This window comes from Archocentrus centrarchus, chromosome 5 (assembly GCF_007364275.1).
Source record: "Archocentrus centrarchus isolate MPI-CPG fArcCen1 chromosome 5, fArcCen1, whole genome shotgun sequence".
Taxonomy (NCBI): Eukaryota; Metazoa; Chordata; class Actinopteri; order Cichliformes; family Cichlidae; genus Archocentrus; species Archocentrus centrarchus.
This window is the reverse complement of record NC_044350.1, coordinates 26,257,851-26,277,213: the sequence shown is the minus strand read 5'-3', so window position 1 is coordinate 26,277,213 and position 19,363 is coordinate 26,257,851. Positions and strand designations below refer to the sequence as shown.

The window sequence follows — 19,363 nt, the reverse complement described above, 5'->3', positions numbered from 1 at the left end:
GAGGAAGCAGAGTCTGGGAACAAAAAGGATAACTTGCCAATCACAGGGGGTGAGCTCACTGAGGTATTCAACCATTTAACCTCGGCTGTGTCTTTGCTGGCATAATGTATTTCAAATGTCCCACTGTTCGACAATTACCTTAATAACCCTATGTTGGGTGTGAAGTGCAATTTTTCAGCTTTCCGAAGCCATTTGAATTTTTCCAATAGGTCAAAACTGTCTCTTAATTATGGTAATGCAAAGTGCGCTTGATCAGACATTTTGGTGGTGATACACTCGGTGTTAAAGGCTGGTAATAAGTGTATTGGCGGAAATGGCTCTGTGTTAAAGGGTTAAACAACTCCTTGGCAGCAGAGCCCCTTGGCTGGATGAGATTCGTTCTAAGTTCCTGAAGGCTCTGGATGTTGTAGAGCTGTCTTGGTTGTCACACCTCGGCAATGTTGTGTGGAAATCTGGGGCGGTGCCTGGATTGGCAGGCTGGGGTCGTGGTTCCCATCTTCAAGAAGGGGACCAGAGGGTGTGCCCCAACAATCAGTGGATCACACTCCTCAGCCTCCCCAGGAAGTTCTATGCCAGAGTGCTGGAAAGTTGAGTTTGTGCATTAGTCGAAGCTCAGATTCAGGAGGAACGATGCGGCTTTTATTCTAGCCGTGGAACGCTGGACCAAGTCTTTATCCTCTCAAGGATATCTGAATGTGTGTGGGAGTTTGCCCATCCAGTCTACATGTGTTTTGTAGACTTTGAGACGGCATTTGACCATGTCCCTCAGGGTATCATGTGGTGGGTGCTGTGGGAGTATGAGGAGTCTGGCCCATTGTTACAGCCCATTCAATACCTGTACAACTGCAGAGAGAGCTTGGACCACATTGGCAGCAATACATCAGACTCCTTTCCAGTGGGTGTTGGACTCCACCAGGGCTGCCCTTTATCACCAATTCGGGAACATAATGAGCCCAAGAAGTGATTCCCATGCCACCTGTTGTCAATGGCTGATTACTAGTGGACCTTTCAAACTTCGGTTTCCTCAGTAACTCCCTAATGTAGTTCCCATCCATTCATATCAATCCATATCAATGGATACCATCAATCAAAAGATATCCATTGAATCACTCGCCTTGAAGCTGACAAAAAGTTTAACTCAGGATCTGCCCACTCTGCATCACCAGTGGTTACTTCATCTATTCATGCTTGAAGTTGCTGAATGTAATATCATTAACTTTCTATGGTTTCAGCTCACTGCATCACTGGGAATTGCTTCCTGTGTTTACACCCTTTAAGAGGCCCATTATTATATTGTGCATTAATTTGCAAATTAATGTTTGTTTGTTAAATTATTACAATACAAATACAAAGTGTGTCATCTTTGGTAGTTTTATGCCTTTTGGCTGCCAGATGAGCCTGTCTTTCACATTTCTCTCTATAAACCAAACTTCAAAATTCTAGTAAATGACACCTACTGCATATGCAATGATCCAAGTCTGAATTCAAGAATCTTTTAGATAACCTGGTATCTTTCTGCTCATCTCTTATTTAGCTTTTGTAAGCTGGCAGAGATAGAATTAAGGATTTTTTAGCACAACTACCTTACTTAAAAGTATGCTGAATTATCATATTTATTTATTGATTGTACCATATCAATAAAGACACCTTACCTGGACATTTTTTTTTTTTTTACATTTTCAAAGTCAGAGCAAATTTTGTTTGGAAGCTTTATTTGGTTCCACTGAACATGCCACTCCAGATCTGGCAATTTGAATAAAAAGAAAAAAACATTTTGGATAAATTTTCTTGGTTACAGGACTTTTATGAATATTTAGTTTCCTTTATTATGAAGAATATGAAGAACTGTTTGGGTAAACTGTGTTACTGTGTTACTGTGTTTTAACTTTTAAAAATATCAGGAGGCACTGAACATGAAAATACACACAATCCATCTTTAACGCACACATACAGTCTCACATTTCCTCTCCCACTGTCAGATGTGACACAGTGAGTCGAGTCCGTACTGCTTTCCTCAAGTGTGGAGCTGGTACTTGTTTGCTCTCTTCTTCTATCTGAGATTGGTAAACACAACTGCTGTCTGTGCTCTGCATGGGAATCAGATGGGGAGCCTTCTCAGCCCTGTCTACTTGGATTAATCCTTAACAGGTCAAGGTCAGACACATTACAACAATGCCAGTCCGGTAATAAGCATGTCTGAAGATTTTGCAAGCTCTAATTTAATTCCTGAAATGTTATGTGAAGCAGTTGAGGGACAGAAAAGGGGGAGAGAGAGAGAGAGGGTGATAGGCAAAGAGGGAGAAAGCAGGAGAGAAAGACAAGAGGTGAAACAACTCAGTAGCTGAATTAATGGCAGGCTGCTGCAGGACCTTGTCATTGCACTGCTAACAGTTTTCCTCTCTAACCTCCTCTGTGCATCTGAATGTGGCAATCAACTTCACTGGAGAATTAACAAGAGCATTAGTGTGTAGGACACAAGCAATCAGTATCTTCAAAGTTTGCCGTGCTGCTTTGCCAAAATAAAGCATTACAACTCATCAGATCCTACTTCAGAGAAAGCACATTTCACAGACACCCAAGATACAAACAGTGGGAGGAAAGCTTCAAGAAAAATATTTCTAAACAGAGCATAATGTTGATTTAACATACGGAGACAATACCATGCATTTGTTGTAAGTCTTATCGGATATCTGCCTCATCTTGTTTCTTGTTGGCCCCATGAATGGTAATGGCCCAATACAGTATATCCTTGTAGGCCAGGGCTGTTACTAGAAACTGCTTCTGGAAATTGAAAGTCTCTTGTCAAGTTTCAAGACTTTTTTGGCAGATGAGGAATGACAGGCTATAACAGCACTGACAAGTGAAAAGAAATTGGTTTTAGACCAAAAATAAATTACAACCCTGTTACCAAAAAAAAGGTGAGGTGCTATGTAAAATGTAAATATCAAAATTTGCAGATCATATAAACCTTTTATGTTATTGTTTTTAGTACAAAGACAATATATCAGATGTTGAATTATTATTTTTAGGAGGAGGAGGAGGCGGCTGATGTTTTTGATAAAAAGGTGAACTCTTGTGGCCGAAGCAAAAACTCGGGTGTGGGAGGAGTTTGGTGAGGCTATGGAAAAAGACTTTCAGATGGCATCAAAGCGATTTTGGCAAACTGTCAGGTGACTCAGGAGGGGACAGCAGTGCTCCACTCACACGGTTTATAGTGCGGGTGGGGTGCTGCTGACTTCAACTGAGGCTATAGTCGGACGGAGGAAGGAATACTTCGAGGACCTCCTGAATCCCACTGACACACCTTCTGTAGTGGAAGCAGTGTCTGGGGATGAGGGAGATGACTTGAACATCACTGGGGGTGAGGTCACTGAGGCAGTTAAACAACTCCTTGGTGGCAGGGCCCCTGGGGTGGACAAGATTTTCCCTGAGTTCCTGAATGCTCTGGATGTTGTAGGGCTGTCCTGGTTGACACGCCTCTGCAACATCACGTGGAGATCTGGGGCAGTGCCATTGGATTGGCAGACCGGGGTGGTGGTCCCCATCTTTAAGAAGGGAGACCGGAGGGTGTGCTCCAACTTTCGTGGGATCACACTCCTCAGCCTCCCCGAAAAGGTCTATGCCAGGGTGCTGGAAAGGAGGATCTGTCCGTTAGTTGAACCTCGGATTCAGGAGGAAAAATGCGGTTTTCGTCCTGGTCGCGAAGCGCTGGACCAGCTCTTTTTCCTTTCAAGGATATTCGAGTGTGCGTGGGAGTTTGCCCAACCAGTCTACGTGTGCTTTGTGGACTTGGAGAAGGCATTCGACCATGTCCCTCGGGGTATCCTTTGGGAGGTCCTGCGGGAGTATGGGGTGTCTGGCCCGTTGTTGCGGGCCATTCAATCTCTGTACAACCGCAGTGAGAGCTTGGTCCGTATAGCCGGTAATAAGTCAGATTCGTTTCCTGTGGGTGTTGGACTTCGTCATGGCTGCCCTTTGTCACCAATTCTGTTCATAATTTTTATGGACAGAATTTCTAGGCATAGCCAGGTGGTGGAAGGCTTCTTTCTTGGTGGCCTCAGAGTCTCATCTCTGACCTTTGCAGATGATGCGGTCCTGTTGGCTTCATCAGGGGGTGGCCTCCAGCTCACAGTGGAACGGTTTGCAGCCGAGTGTAAAGCAGCTGGCATGAGAATCAGCACCTCTAAGTCTGAGGCCATGGTCCTCAGCCGGAAAAGGGTGGAGTGCGCTCTCCGGCTCAGGAACAAGTTCTTGCCCCAAGTGGAGGAGTTCAAGTATCTCGGGGTCTTGTTCACAAGTGATGGGAGAAGGGAGCGGGAGATCGACAGACGGATCGGGGCTGCTTCTGCAGTGATGTAGACGCTGCACCGGTCTGTCGTGGTGAAGAGGGAGCTTAGTGTAAAAGCGAAGCTCTCGATTTACCGGTCGATCTACGTTCCTACCCTCATCTATGGTCACAAGCTGTGGGTAATGACCGAAAGAATAAGATCGTGAATACAAGCGGCAGAAATGAGTTTCCTTCGAAGGGTGGCTGGCTTCTCCCTTAGAGATAAGGTGAGGAGTGCAGCCATCCGGGAGGGGCTCAGAGTAGAGCCACTGCTCCTCCACATTGAAAGGAGCCAGTTGAGGTGGCTCGGGCATCTGATTAGGATGCCTCCTGGCCGCCTCTTGGATGAGGTGTTCCGGGCATGTCCCACCGGGAGACCCAGGACATGCTGGAGAGATTATATCTCTCAGCTGGCCTGGGAACGCCTTGGGGTCCCTCCGGATGAGCTGGAGGAGGTGGCTGGGGAGAGGGAAGCCTGGGCGTCTCTGCTTAGGCTCCTGCCCACGCGACCCGGGCCCGGATAAGCAGAAGAGAATGGATGGATGGATGGATGGATGGTGAACTCTTGTGTTAGAAATTGCTGGGGACTGTGCGTGAGGTCATGAGGACTGAGACTGAGGTGGAGTACAGGATTTATCCAGAGGAAAACTGCATTGTTATGTATAAACCTGATATCTGCATGTAACAGTCAAGCTGTAAATTGTGTAGAAACCAAAAAAGTACTTTCAGATCCCAAGTCGTTGGTGCATTCATGAAGATACTGATGCTGTAACTTTAAACAGTCAATCCATGTTTGCACTGTTGAGAAAAGGTGTTGATGAGACATGAGATGTTTTCATTGTGTGCCAGTCTCTGGGTAGAAATGTGACTAAAAGCCTGAAATGCTGCAAGTAACTTGACTGCCTATACAACAAGACACATCTTGCATCTTGTATCAAGAGTGCCCCCCCCTTCCTCCCTTCTGATGCCCCATGTTCAGTTCATTTCTGTTCAATTAAGTCTGGCTCTGTCATCAAAAGACCAGAATTTTTAAGGAACAGAAATTTTGGGGTTTGTATCTAAACATGCGGTGTGAGGTCTGAGTCAAGAGTTACAAAACAGAGCCAAAGCGTTGGCACAATGCTCACAGCTTTGAGATATCCCCCAGCACCAATTGTGCAGTATCACAGCAACTATCAAAACCACATTAGGTGCAGAATAACATATGCTATTTTGTGTTAAAGTCAGTGCAATTTGGAGTAAATTTCTTGCTGCAAATCTTAGTAAATCAAAAATGTTCTCCCAAAATTTTATGCTCTGAAAATGCTAACAAACACACAACGCCAACTGCAACAATACCCCCAAATCGACACTATGCTTCTTTAGTAAATTTCAACAGTATTTTTTTAGTACTGGCACAGACCTCTAGTACATCTGTCCCTTTGGGGATAAATATTTTGGAAAAGAGCAAAAAGAATAGCATTTCTGTGTGTAAAATGCAAACAATTTAGGGAAGTCATCATATATGGTGAGCAGTATATTATAAGATTTTGAGAATATAAAAAAAGTGTATAAAAGAAAAAGTCAAAAACCATTATTGGATGGCTGTGAGCTTTGGACACTCGTGTGGCATATATATATATATATATATATATATATATATATATATATATATATATATATATATATATATATATATATATATATATATATACACACACACATGTCCTTGCCTTCGCAGTTAATTTAAAATGGTCTGAGACAAAATGGAAAACTGTCCAAGTGTGGTCTGACAGATTAACATTTGAAATTCCTTTTTGGAAATCATCATGCCACATCTATATCCAAGCTTATGAGGAGAGGAGCCATTCAGCTTTTTATCACTGTTAAATTCAAAGCCACCATCTGTGATGGTTTGTGGATGCTATACTGAATGATTTATACAGTTTTTAAACCAACATATGGCCCCACCCGGATCAGGAAAAGCTTTTTTTTTTTTTTTTTTTTTTTTTTTAACCAAGACAGTGCAAAACCACATTCTGTATGCATTACAGAAGCTTGGCTCCAAAATAAAAGAGTCCAGGTGCAAAACTGACCTGCCTTAAGTCCAGTGTCGGTCAATGAAAAGATTTGGCATATTTTGAACCAAAAAATAAATAAATAAAAATAACCCCTGAACTTTTGGTTAGGTGCAATTCCATATCAAGCAAAATTGGACAATAACGTTGCTTTCAAAATTATAGAAACTGTTTCATCAGATTCCAAACACAGAGTGTTTTTAAAAGACAAAGAACACAGCTGTACACAGGTTCCTGCCTGAACTTTTTCAAAAAAGTGGTGCTGGTATCAAATTTTTAAAAAGCACGTTTTTTTTCTCTTCTCCCCAAAAATACAAAAATGTGCTGTTTTTAACTGTGATATCTGCGATGCCTTGACTTAAATCTAAGGTTCAAGTGATTCTCATTTGCTTATTTACCTTTGCACTGTCCCAACTTTATGGAAACAGAGTTGTAGCCTTATATATATCTAAAAACTTCTCAACCTGTACAGTTGAGAAAACAGAATGATTTTTCACTTCCAAGTAGGAAACAGTCAGGCCCTGAAGGTGTTCCAGTAGTAGAGTGTGCGTGGGTTGACTTTCCTGTCCAATGCTGTGAGTAAATGCTTCTGACCTCAGCCTTGCTCTCCATAGTGATGAGTGATAGACAGACAACAACAGTAAGTGTGTAGATGTGAATAAACCCATCAGGCAAATCTCACACATACAAAATATGCAAGTCACATTAATAGGAAAGTGTATTTAATCTGTTTGATCAGTTAATTGAGATCCAAAAAAAAAATTAAAACCGCAAGCGGTGATATCGGGCCCTCGCACTCCGCGCGCGTCGACCTGTGGCGCTCGTCGACCCGTGCCGCACTCGGAGGTTTTGTGATCGTGATGGGTCTCTAGAAAGTTGAATTCTTTTATAGGAAAAGGTATCTTTTGCTCTCGGCATAGACGCAATGGAATATTTGGGGGTGTGGTCACGGCTCCAGCATGCAAAATAGGGCATGGGTCTGATTGACTTTTTTGATGGGCTGTTTGTCTAGATGATGTGGAGCCAATTTGGTCTCACTGGGTGAAATGCCCTAGGAGGAGTTCATTCAAATAGCAGGCCTGAAAATGGCAAAAATTGACACTTTCAATTGAAGATGCTGGACTTCCTGTAGGGTTTGGAGTATGGCTCCAAGAGACTTTTTTGTATGTCTTAGGATGTTACATGAGTGTGCAAAATTTCAGAGCTGTAGATAAAATGTAACTCAGGGGCTAGCTAAAAAACATGGTATATTATGATATTTAAAGCTGCCAGTAGGGGGCGCTCTAACGTTTATGGACTTTATGCATATCAATGTGTTCAGGGCAGGAGGCTTATCAAATAGATGAGGATTTTGTAAGGAATGGTGAAAGATATTTCATGTATTTCAGAGCAAAACTAATTCTGTGGACGGTCATACAAATTTTCATTTGCTTCTGTAGGGGGCGCTATTGCGCCTACAGTCTTGAATCTGTAGTTATGGATTCAGCCTGGGTGTGTACATGAGTGATTAAATTTTCAGCCTGATCAGACAAAGCATGTGCGAACAAGTGCACAAACAATTTTGGTGGTGAGGGAGAAAAACAAAGGCCAAATTTAATGGCCTGGTGTGACAAGGCCGTTTAATATTTTTTAAAGATTTCCACAATATTTGATGGGCTACTTGTGTAGATGATCTGGAGCCAATTTGGTGTCAGTGGGTGAAATGCCCTAGGACAAGTTCGTTCAAATAGCAGGCGTGGAAATCGCAAAAATTGACACCTTCAATTGAAGAGGGCCGACTTCCTGTAGGGTTTGGGGTATGGGTCCAAGAGACTTTTTTGTACGTCTTAGGATGCTACACGAGCCTGTACATTTTCATACATGTAGATAAAACGTAGCTCCGGGGCTACTCAAAAAACTTGCTATTTTAAGATATTCCGAGCTGCCACTAGGCGGCGCTCTAACGTTTATGGACTTTATGCATATCAGTGTGTTCAGGACAGGGTGCTTATCACACCACTGAAGTTTGAGCCAGATTGGGCAAGTTGGCTTTGAGTTACAGCCATTTTTGTGTTCATGGCGAATCATCGAACTTTGCCGTCCCATAAGGGTCACGCCCTTTTGTCAAAAACTCACAGTTTTGAAAACACAGTAAGTCCAACTTCTTAAGGCTTTCCAGGTGAAATTTGAGATGGTTCTGCTAAACCACCTTGGAGCTGGACCTCCAAGTGTAAAATATGACATTTCCTGTTCCCACTAGGTGGCGCTGCGACTGATATTAAATATTGTCATATGTATGTGTTCAGGGGGGCACCCTCATCCTACTGGAGAAGTTTGATGCACATTGGATCATGTAGGTATGAATGAGAGGCAATCAAAATTTCATGGCGAATGATCAAAGTTCAAAGGGGCATAAGGACCCCTCCCCCTTGGCAAAAACTCACCATTTTCAAGATTTAGATTCCCCTGGGGGTGTAGGTTAGACAAACCAAATATGAAGATGATAACGTCTAAAACCTCTGAGTTATTAGAAAAAGTGTGAGGGCTGCAAATCGCCAAATTTGCATAATTAATTCAAAATGGCGGACTTCCTGTTGGGTTTAGGGCATGGCTCCAAGAGGATTTTTTGTGCGCCTGGACATGATATACATGTGTATGAAGTTTCATTCATGTACGTGAAACACAGCGGTGGGGCTCCAGTTTAGGGGGCGCTAGCGAGCCATTTGGGCGCGCCCTTGCCCGAGCCCATTAAAATACTTAAATTTTCACCAGGTGTGACGCATGTGCAAAGTTTCATGAGTTTTTGAATATGATAAAGCCCCCAAAAAGCCAATTCATTTGCCTGAATAATAATAATAATAATAATAATAAAAAAAAAAAAAAAAAAAAAAAAAAAATAATAATAAACGAAGCAATTACAATAGGGCCTTCGCACAGTTCGTGCTCGGGCCCTAAAAAGACCACTGATGACTGTTCAGGGAAAAAAAAAATATTTTCTGCTTTAGGAGCTGATAGTCTGCACCTGTAGTGTAGTAATTTACTGATCACACAAAATGTCAGTGTAACCAATATGGCTTAAAAAATGTCACCTATTTTTTGCTATTTGCACACATAAACTCTGTAATGAATTAATTTAAATTCAATTTAGAAGAAACATAATCAAAAAACATTTTTCTTTTTCTTTCTGATTAGAACCGTGTCAAATGCTAGTATATTAAGTAACTTCAAGTTGAAAACAGAATTTGAAAAACACCATGCGTCCTAATTAATTTCTGTAAAGGGACAGCTCTGAAAACACACACGCACACACACACACACACACAAAGAAAAATACACAAGCAATGAACAGGTCCATATCACTGATGTGTCTGACCACAGTATGCAGTGTGGCTACAGCTAACAGTTTAATTTTAAAGGCCCACATGAACACTGGTAATGGTAATGTGCATTTATCATATAGCAATGGGGTGGTGGGGGCATCAAACACACACATGCAGACACACACAGGCATACTTGTTACATGCTCCACAAGCTGAATCATGGTTAAAAAAAGAAACAAAAAAACAAGCAAATAAATAAATATAATGATAATATAAATACACACACATGAGCACACACACACACACACTCAATGTATATAATCCTCTGCATGGTCATACACAGAGAACACAGCTGTGGGGCTGAGGTAACATAAAAGAAAACAAATAGTCACAGCTGCTAGCCATTTAATGACCCCCTGTTACTATGACAGTAATAGCCCTCCAAGCAGCATTGGGGTATTATGGCTACTGGTCACAGAATACACTCAGCAAGAATTTTTCTACAACTAGTCTCTGACACTATGTGAACATTTAGAGGAATGTCTGCATTATTAAAGAGGTTTAAAAAATAAAATGGATTTATCTTTTCAGATGCTAAATTGGTTACTGAAAACCCTGTGCTCAAGAAGTTGCTTTGCATTTCATCATATAGGATCTGAGTACATATTTATCAAGCATCCACAGTCACTCCTAGGAACTGCACAGAAATTTAAATTAGGCCTGAAAATACTCATACCAATATGATTTATGTTAATGAAGCTGCCCACAATCATTTCAGTATAAAGTAAAGCTGTTCATTGATGAATTAGTGATCCCACTCAAGTCAGAGAGTAGATCATGGTTGGGATGACCAGTGATAGAAAGCTGAATTTACAGACATAATTGATCACAGGCTGTAAGATAAGCAAAGTTAATTTTAACTGGCAAAATTACATAAATTATGGTTTTGTCAAATGCGGAGCCGATGTGGGACATATGATGTGAATATGGCATGAGAGCTGCAAAATTAAACTCATAAAAAGAGTCATAAAGAACTGGGGAACGCACATAGTGATTAAAACAAAGATAATGAAAGACATTCATCTTAAAAAGTACCTTTTTTTCTGACAAATCTGTATTGTGTGAAATGTAGAATAACATTCTCTAAATGCTGGCAAATGCAAAGTGTATCTGTATTAGTTGTAGTTAAAATCCCCAAACACAAGAGGTTTAAAAACCTCACAACAAGCCTTTCTCAAAAGACTAAAAACATGGCAAAGCTATTTTTTAACTACTAAAAAGAGTGTTTTGATTTTTTTTTTCCATGCAAAGAAATTGATCCTTTTACATAAATCCATTCTGAGAGTGCATTCAGTACTTGCACCTTGTGAAAACGGAGTAATAGCTTGGCACATCTTTCTTATGACACAGAACAGGTGTTATGAAGCTACTTGATAGGTATGGTAATTGCTGCCAGCCCAAAGACTTCAAGACGCCAGCCTTGATTCTTTAGGAGGTGTAGAGATAAATAAGCTCCTTTTAATGAGAATCTAAGTCATGCTGAGCTTCTAAACTCATGGATAAGCAACACAACTCATCCCCTGTGGGGATTACACATTGTAGTTCTTCATTTGAACATTACCTTCATCCAGCTGCAGAAATGTATACAGTGTGTGGTTATGTGGTTGTTTTGGGTGTACGCCACATCGACACTGATGACTTAAGTCTAATCTGATTGCTCTAAACAGTTGACCTAATAACCCCATGTGCTTAGTGTCCTGTTTCATGTGTACTTTGAAGTCTTTATTTAATAGGATTAAACTTCAGAAAAGCTCATGCAGTGTTAAACAGCAGCTCATTATATGAGATAGGCTAATACTGCATTTAAATGTTTCCACCTTACTGTAATTAGCAATGTTTTGTCACTCTCTCTGGATTTGTTCCTTAGTTAATGTAAGCTAACAGAATAATCATTTGAATTAAATGACCATCAGTTTCAGAAGGTTAACACAGGCACTCAGCAGAAATAGAGATTTTGCTTGCACATAACATGGCTCACTGAGCACAGCCATAAAACAGTTGACTGCCTGATGATAACTGACAAGATATACACAAGACTGGACAAACCCCAGAAAGATGAATGCCAAAACACATAAACACACAAACACAAATATATGACATACTGAGTCAATACACTAGTCTTCCAGATTCTCCCTTGATTTAGACACTTCAGTGCTTCCATTTATACAATTAAAAAAAGAAAAAAGATCAAAGATTGGCAGGAGATGACAAAGGAGAACTCAAAGTTCAGAAAAATTAGTCAATAGAAAGCATTTCCTCCTAATTTGAAAGCAAAGGAATAGTGGGTTGACACAAGTGGCACTTAATAAAAGACAAAGAAATAGATAGGCAGAGAACGAGAAAGGGTGCAAGTGGGAGAGAGGACGAACCAGAGGCATTGGGCTGAGCGATCGTTTGTGTCTCATCCTTTAACCCAGTGGCACAGAGCTCAATCAAATTCTCTTCATTCTTGACCATGCATTAGCTTAGCAAGCAGGGACCTTCTTTCACTCCCTCAATTAAATTTCCACCCGCACATAATTAACGACTGTTTTGTCCACAGATCAATAATGTGCCTGTTCATTAAAAGTCCCTTTGCTCCCTCAAAGATTCTTTTGCTTAGTTCACTGTGGCATCTGAGAAAGGGGTGGCACATAGCAAATTTTCTATTTGTTATTTATTTATTTCTATTAAATTATCTATGCTGTTTCATGTTGGTTGATTTTTTTTCCTAAAGAAGAAAGTCAAAATCACAACAAATGAGGAAAACCTCTGAAATGGAGACCAGTGACTTTTGAAATCCTTTAACTTTGAATGCCAGACTCAAAGTAGTGGTACTAGTCTGGCTCTTAATTTCATAGGGGCAAGTACAATTATAGTCCAAAACATAAGAAGAACAACATGCACTGTAAGACAAAGAAATAAAAATAGCTGGATTTGTATCGCGGATCAACTGAGTCAGCTGGGATCTACGTTTACTAACTATACATCCGTACCCTGTTATCATTTGCAATGTCTACATCAGCTCCACAGACTACCACTTCTATCTATGATGCAAAAACAAAAGACCCATCTCTTACTTTTTGAAAAGATAAAAGATCAATAAAGATTTAACATGGAGAATGCCAACTGCCTGCCACAGCTAACACACAGAATGATTACACCAGTGGTTCCTTCAACTTCAAGGATACACACACACACACACACACACACACACACACACACACACACACACACACACACACACACACACACACACACAGAAACTCAAATAGATTTCCCAGTGTAATGATCAGAGTGCTCTACGCTGTTGCCTCTCGCCTCTCCCATCTGCCATGGAACCACAACATCTCAAGAGATAACAGGGTTTGAACACACAGCAGTCTCATCCTGGGGTATGTTTTTATTGCTTTTACTGTATAGGATTAGCCATCTGACTCAGTATCTTTGAGTTACACTATGAAATCATCCAGTTTCTGTGCACCACTGTAGCTAGAAGAATGTCAACCAGGCTCAGTTGTAACGATTTTACTTTTGTAGTTCTCTTTTGTGGCTATTTCTTTCTAAGTTGTTCAAAGTTTAATTTCAACTTTACTTTGACTTCACTGGATTTAATAAAGGCTGACAGCAAATCAAATCCAATTTCTAAGGTAGTCTTCATAAAGGACACATGACACAAGGTATTTGCCAGAACATGTTTTTAGGCTGTGCGGGTCACTCTGCATTCCAATACTCTTGTACTAATTAATAAATTCACTGTCATGTTGTAAGCCTTTATGAAATAGACTTTAAACTTGTAAAAGGCAGAAAGAGAGGAAGGCTTGTCTCTAAATGTGTAGGCTAACAATCAATTTCCATTTAATAGGATATTGTGTACAGTAATAGCACTATTTACTTGCTGATTGATTGTTGCTTGCAAAATAGGCACGTATTTTGCAGTTTATATAGGGAGACAAGAAACTGGCAAGAAAAAGTTTCTGGTTCAGAGTCAGAGACACAAATCCCCCATTGAGTGAAGAAGGACATCTGGTGTAAAACTCTGCAAAATGAATCATATGATACTACCAAGCAGCTGAAAGTAGCTTTTATTCTTGCTGTTGTTGTTTTTGTTATGTAAAATGGATATTCCAAGACATTCTTCAGCCTAATTCAGTGTGTAACATTTTTATCTATCTCTTGAAGTTGAAGACAGCCTTTTTGTATCACATCTTAAATACTACATAGCGTATGTTTTTTGTTTTTTTTTTAATTCACAGCATAACCTGAATCTCTTCCAATCACTGCAAATGACAGTGTTATCATGGAAGGTTAACACAATATACAATGAAGCCTAACTTTATGTAAAGCTGGCAAGATAGATATCCTTCTATTCAGGTTTTCAATTTTTTAATGAATTTGGGAATTAGGAAATAGAGAGAGTGTGTCTGACAGTCAGTATACCTACCCATAGGAGCCAGTCCTTTACATCTGGTAGGCTAAGGCAGCAACAGTACCAACTGAAGAACTGCAGGATGCTCTATTACTAAAAATGGGTGGAAAATTAATGGAAAAGGTTGTTAACTTATAACTGTAATTACATTTACTAATGTTTATTTTACTTTTCAGGGTGGGCTCCTGTGATAGGACAGCACTAATCTCTGCTCAACTGGATAGTTGATTCCCTATATTTTTTTTAATCTGCACTAAATTTGAACATTTAAATGGTGATGTGATGGTTGGATGACTCAGTTATTATTGTTTTGTTTTTTGTGGTTGTTTGCTTTTGTGAGGAAAAAAATTTAGAATCACAGTGAAAAGTAGTTGTGTCTTGTGCCATGGCTGGGTTTTCCACCAAATGCGATTAAAACTGGTTGTATCATTTATTATATAATATAACAATAGACAGAAAAACAGCTGATAACATAATCTTCTCAGCAGCAGAAATGAAAAATGCAGAGAATTTAACTGACAAACATTTTTCATGAGGCACTCTGTATCCCAAATATTTCCTTCATCTGTTTGTATTTGAGGACCCAATTTTTCAGAGCCAATTTAGAATCATTCCACCCATGGTCACTCTTGCTGTAGATGGATTCCCTTGTGTAACATCTGGTGGTCTCTAGGCACTGCGCATCCCTCTATTTACTCCCTTTCTCATAAGCTAGTGTAAAATTGCCCCTTTGAATCTTCACCACAGTTGAGTCCTCATTCAGTGAGGCAGCTGTTCCCTGTGCGTAGTCAAAATCTTTCTTTATTTTGTGTAATATGCTAAACACTGCCACATAAGTTCTCTCTGTCTGTTTCTTTAGATGGATGAATATGGCAGAACAGCTCTGAATTCCCTTGCTCCCAGTGATATGATGTGTGCCAGTCCCCTGGATTATGAGACATATGGAGGTATGTGAGTACACAATCTAGAGCAAATGAACTCAGAGAGACTAGCACACTATCATATGCAAACAGTTACAGATAGTCTGCAAAGTGGATGAATAAATACTGTGATGGGAGAAACCAATATGGACATGCACTCATCCATATACATAAAAATTCACACATTGTTAAATCTTGCACATTGCAAATTTTACTGCAGTGAGAGAGTTTAAATTTTGGAAATGCCTAAAAAACCCCAACTTAGATATGCAGGCTTAAGAGTAATATTTTCATTTTAAGAAGTTAATCCAAATCTTTAGTTGTTAAACCTTGGGGGCTGAAGCAACATACTCTAAAAAGCACTTCCCTTTCCCATTATTCAATAGGGCCAAAGCAAAACTGTTTCTTAAGGTTAAATTTTGATTTTAATTGCTGTGAAACATTAATAGCTGACAGATGAAAATAGAAATGTAGACTGGCATATAAGCTGAATCACTGGACTATGCATGGTGGTAATTTAAAATTATAAAATTGAGATCTTTTGCATTTTAACCTTGTTTTCTTGCATTACTGATAAAACTGCAGTAGTTCATATGGACAGAAAATAAGTGTAAAACATAGATGGAAAAGAGGGAGGGCTCCAGTACAGCCTCCTTGGCCACATGGTGTTCTGCTGATGACTGTCATCTGTCCCGTGAAACTAGATCACAAAGGTCACTCTCATTTTTACAACTTATTGTCAAAGTATTAGTTTGTGTATGTGTGTAAAGGTCTTTGTGTTTCTGAAAGTAACAGTTTCTCTGTGTGTGCAGTAAGTCTTTTTTTTCATCAGTGCTGAGGGATTTAAAGCTAGTAATGCCTTATCCTGGCTTGGTACCAGTGACATATTTATCACTAGTCTACCTCTTTGAACTGAAGATCCTCTGGGGGGGTGGGAAAAAAAAACCAAAATAATTCACATGTAACATCCTCTTTTTTGTACTTCATGTGATACATCTTCGAAATCTGCTGTGTTTTTTTTTTTTTTGTTTCTTTGTTTGTGTTTAATGTCTGTTGCTAAATTATGTATAAATACATGAAATGCATTTTCCTCCTACAGTACTGGATTTATGCCAAATATCTTGTGGAAAAGATTGATACTGCTGATGCTTGTCCACTGCAGCCAGGAAAGTTACATTAGCATTAACACTGGAAACAGTAGGAAACCAGCCTGCCTCTGTCCAATCATGAAAAAAAACCCCACCAATAAGCATTTAAATTTCAACAGTAAATCAACAATTAGTATTTTATATTTTTTGCTTTCTCTGTACAAAAACCAAAGTGTCAAAAAAAATAAAAATCTTGATCCACTGGAGGCATGGTAAATTCAGTAATGTAAAGGTGCTAGGAAATTAACACACTCAGACAAGAAAATGACTTACAAAGTGTGAGGGACCACTGGCTCTAGAGCTGTTTTAAATTTTCTGTCAACTACGTCCTCATGCAGAAACACAATACTCTCGGAGGCAATATTACAACATTGTAGCACTATGTTATGGTCACCGCTTTTAATGATTTCACAGTTGTTTGTAAAAAGTCATGTATTTTCTGTTATTTTGGTATAATATATCGACCTAAATACATGTGGCATTTGGCATGTTATATAAGCCTCAGGCACCATTTTCATGGACTAGAAAGTCAGAGGCATGAATTGGAATGACGAGGAATTTTGAAAGGCTTTGTTGTTGCAGTCATTTAGTAACCAGCTGCTGAATTCAATCAAAACTGACCCAGAATTCAAAACTGAACTGAATTAAGCTGCAGATTATGTTTAGTGTGCCTGCTGCTAGTTGTGTGACAAAATTGTAACCTCAGTGACTAGATGTGTCCCTTGGACTAGATGTGTCACCTTCAAAGTCAAAGTTAATTTTAGTACCAACATTTTATGCATACAAAATTTCTATGTTTTAATAAAAGAACCAATACTGTGCAGTGAAAAAGTATTTGCCTCCTTTTTGATTTCTTAGATTTTTACATATTTGTCAGACTTAAATGTTTCAGATCATCAAACAAATTTTAATATTAGACAAAGATAACCCAAGTAAATATACAATGCATTTTTGAAATTATGATTTCATTTATTAAGGAAAAAATCTATCCAAACCTTTCCTACCTGGCCCTATGTGAAAAAATAATTTCCCTCTAAACCTAATAACTTGTGCCACCCTTAGCCACAAGAATAATCAAGCATTTGCTATAACTGGCACTGAGTCATTCATATCACTGTGGAAGAATTTGTGCCTACTCTCTTTTTGCAAAATTGTTTTAATTCAGCCACATTGGAGGGTTTTCAGGCATGAATGGTCTGTTTAAGGTCACGCCAAAGCATTTCAATCAGCTTTAAGCCTGGATGTTGGACCACTCCAAAACCTTCATTTTCTTTTATTTTTTAGGCATTCAGAGGTGGACTTGCTGGTGTGTTTCTGATCATTGTCCTGCTGCAATTGTGCTTGAGCTTCAGGGTACAAATTGATGGTCAGGTATTCTCCTTCAGGATATTCTGGTAGAGAGCACAATTCATGGTTCCAACAATTACGATAAGCTGTCCAGGTCCTGAAGCAGGAAAGCAGCCTAAGACCAACACACTACTACCACTATGTTTGGCTGTCAGTATGATGTTCTTTTTATGAAATGCTGTGTTAGATTTACACCAGAAGTAATAGGACGAAGGCCTTCCAAAAAGTTCAACTTTTGTCTCATTAGTCCACAGAATATTTTTCTAAAAATCTTGGGGATCATCAAGATTTTGGGGGTGGTTTGCTTTGGAACTCTCCAATGGATGCCATTTTTGCCCAGTTTTTTCTTATTCTTCTCATGACCTCAGCTGAGGTAAGTCAGGCCTGCAGTTCTTTAGATATTGTTCTGAGTTCTTTTGTGACCTCCTGGATGAGTTTCAATGTGCTCTTGGAGTAATTTTGGTAGGCTGGCCACTCGTGGGAAGGTTCCCCATTGTTCCAAGTTTTCTCCTTTTGAGGATAAAGGCTCTCATCGTGGTTTGCTTGAGTCCCAAAGCCTTAGAAATAGACTTTTTTTCACATCTGTTCTTGAGTTTCTTTAGATCGTGGTATGCTGTGGTCCTTTTTTAGGTCTTTTAGCGTACTTCACTTTGTCAGACATTTAAGTGATTTCTTGATTCAGCAGGTCTGACTGTAATCAGGTCTGGGTGTGGCTGTTGAACTCAGCTTTCTATAAAAAGTGGTGATTTAACAAAGCAATTACTTTTTCACGTCGAGCCAGGTAGTGTTTGGAGAGCTTTTTTTTTTTTTTTCTTCCTTTTCCTAATCTTTTAAAAACTGCATTTTGTATTTACTTGAGTTATCTTTGTCTAATATTGAAATTTCTTTGATGATCGGAAACATGCTATGTGACAAGTATGCAAAAACATAAGAAATGAAGAATAAGGCAAATACTTTTTCACAGCTCTGTACAGTTGTTCATCAAACACTCTTTTTCCTCTCTCCTCTGTACCTGTATATTTCTTCAAGAAGATTTAACTCTGGAGCTTCAAGTTATTGAGCTTACCAATGTGTGCAGTGTTTGTTATGATGTGATTGTTTCTCTGTACTTATCTTTTAGATGACTGCTGTGTTAAGTGTTTATAGGAATATGATATGGTATCATATAAAAATACTAATAATTAGGATGACATGGCAATGTCTTCTGAAAATTAACAGAACTTTTCAAGTTACAGTAGCACTAGAAATTAATATATTTTTTCAAAAAGAGAGTGGATTGCAGACTCACAGCATGTTACTTAGGATGTGTAATATCTTTCAACACTTTAGTGAAATGCACATGGTATCACGGTAATGAGTTCATTTTACCTTGGAGAACATGGTTCACAATAAGACTGGGACAAATTCCTACAGGATATCTGCAGGCTATTTTGGATTCCTAAGGGATAGCTATGGGCTGTGTAATACTGCACACACTAACGCACAGGCACACACACAACAGCAGGAAAACATCACCCCCGGATGTATCAGATTATACCATGCAGTACATTCAATTACATCTGATGGCAGATGGTGTAAACAAAATCAAACACATGTAATCTTGAGGACTGGATCCTTCAGTGAGTTATTAACTCTGATATTCAAAGACCTGACTAAGGACTAGACATATTAAGGCAAAGAGCAGTCTGTGAGGCATCTAAGCTGACTCATATATATATATATATATATATATATATATATATATATATATATATATATATATATATATATATATATATATAGAGAGAGAGAGAGAGA

The 19,363-nt window shown here is 39.3% G+C and overlaps 1 long non-coding RNA gene across 1 annotated transcript in view; it reads right to left on the bottom strand.

Moving 5' to 3' along the window:
* The window catches only part of LOC115779745 (uncharacterized), a 129,281-nt gene that overhangs the window by 60,300 nt on the left and 49,618 nt on the right, over nucleotides 1-19,363 (bottom strand). The gene's annotated exons all lie outside the window — the stretch shown is intronic.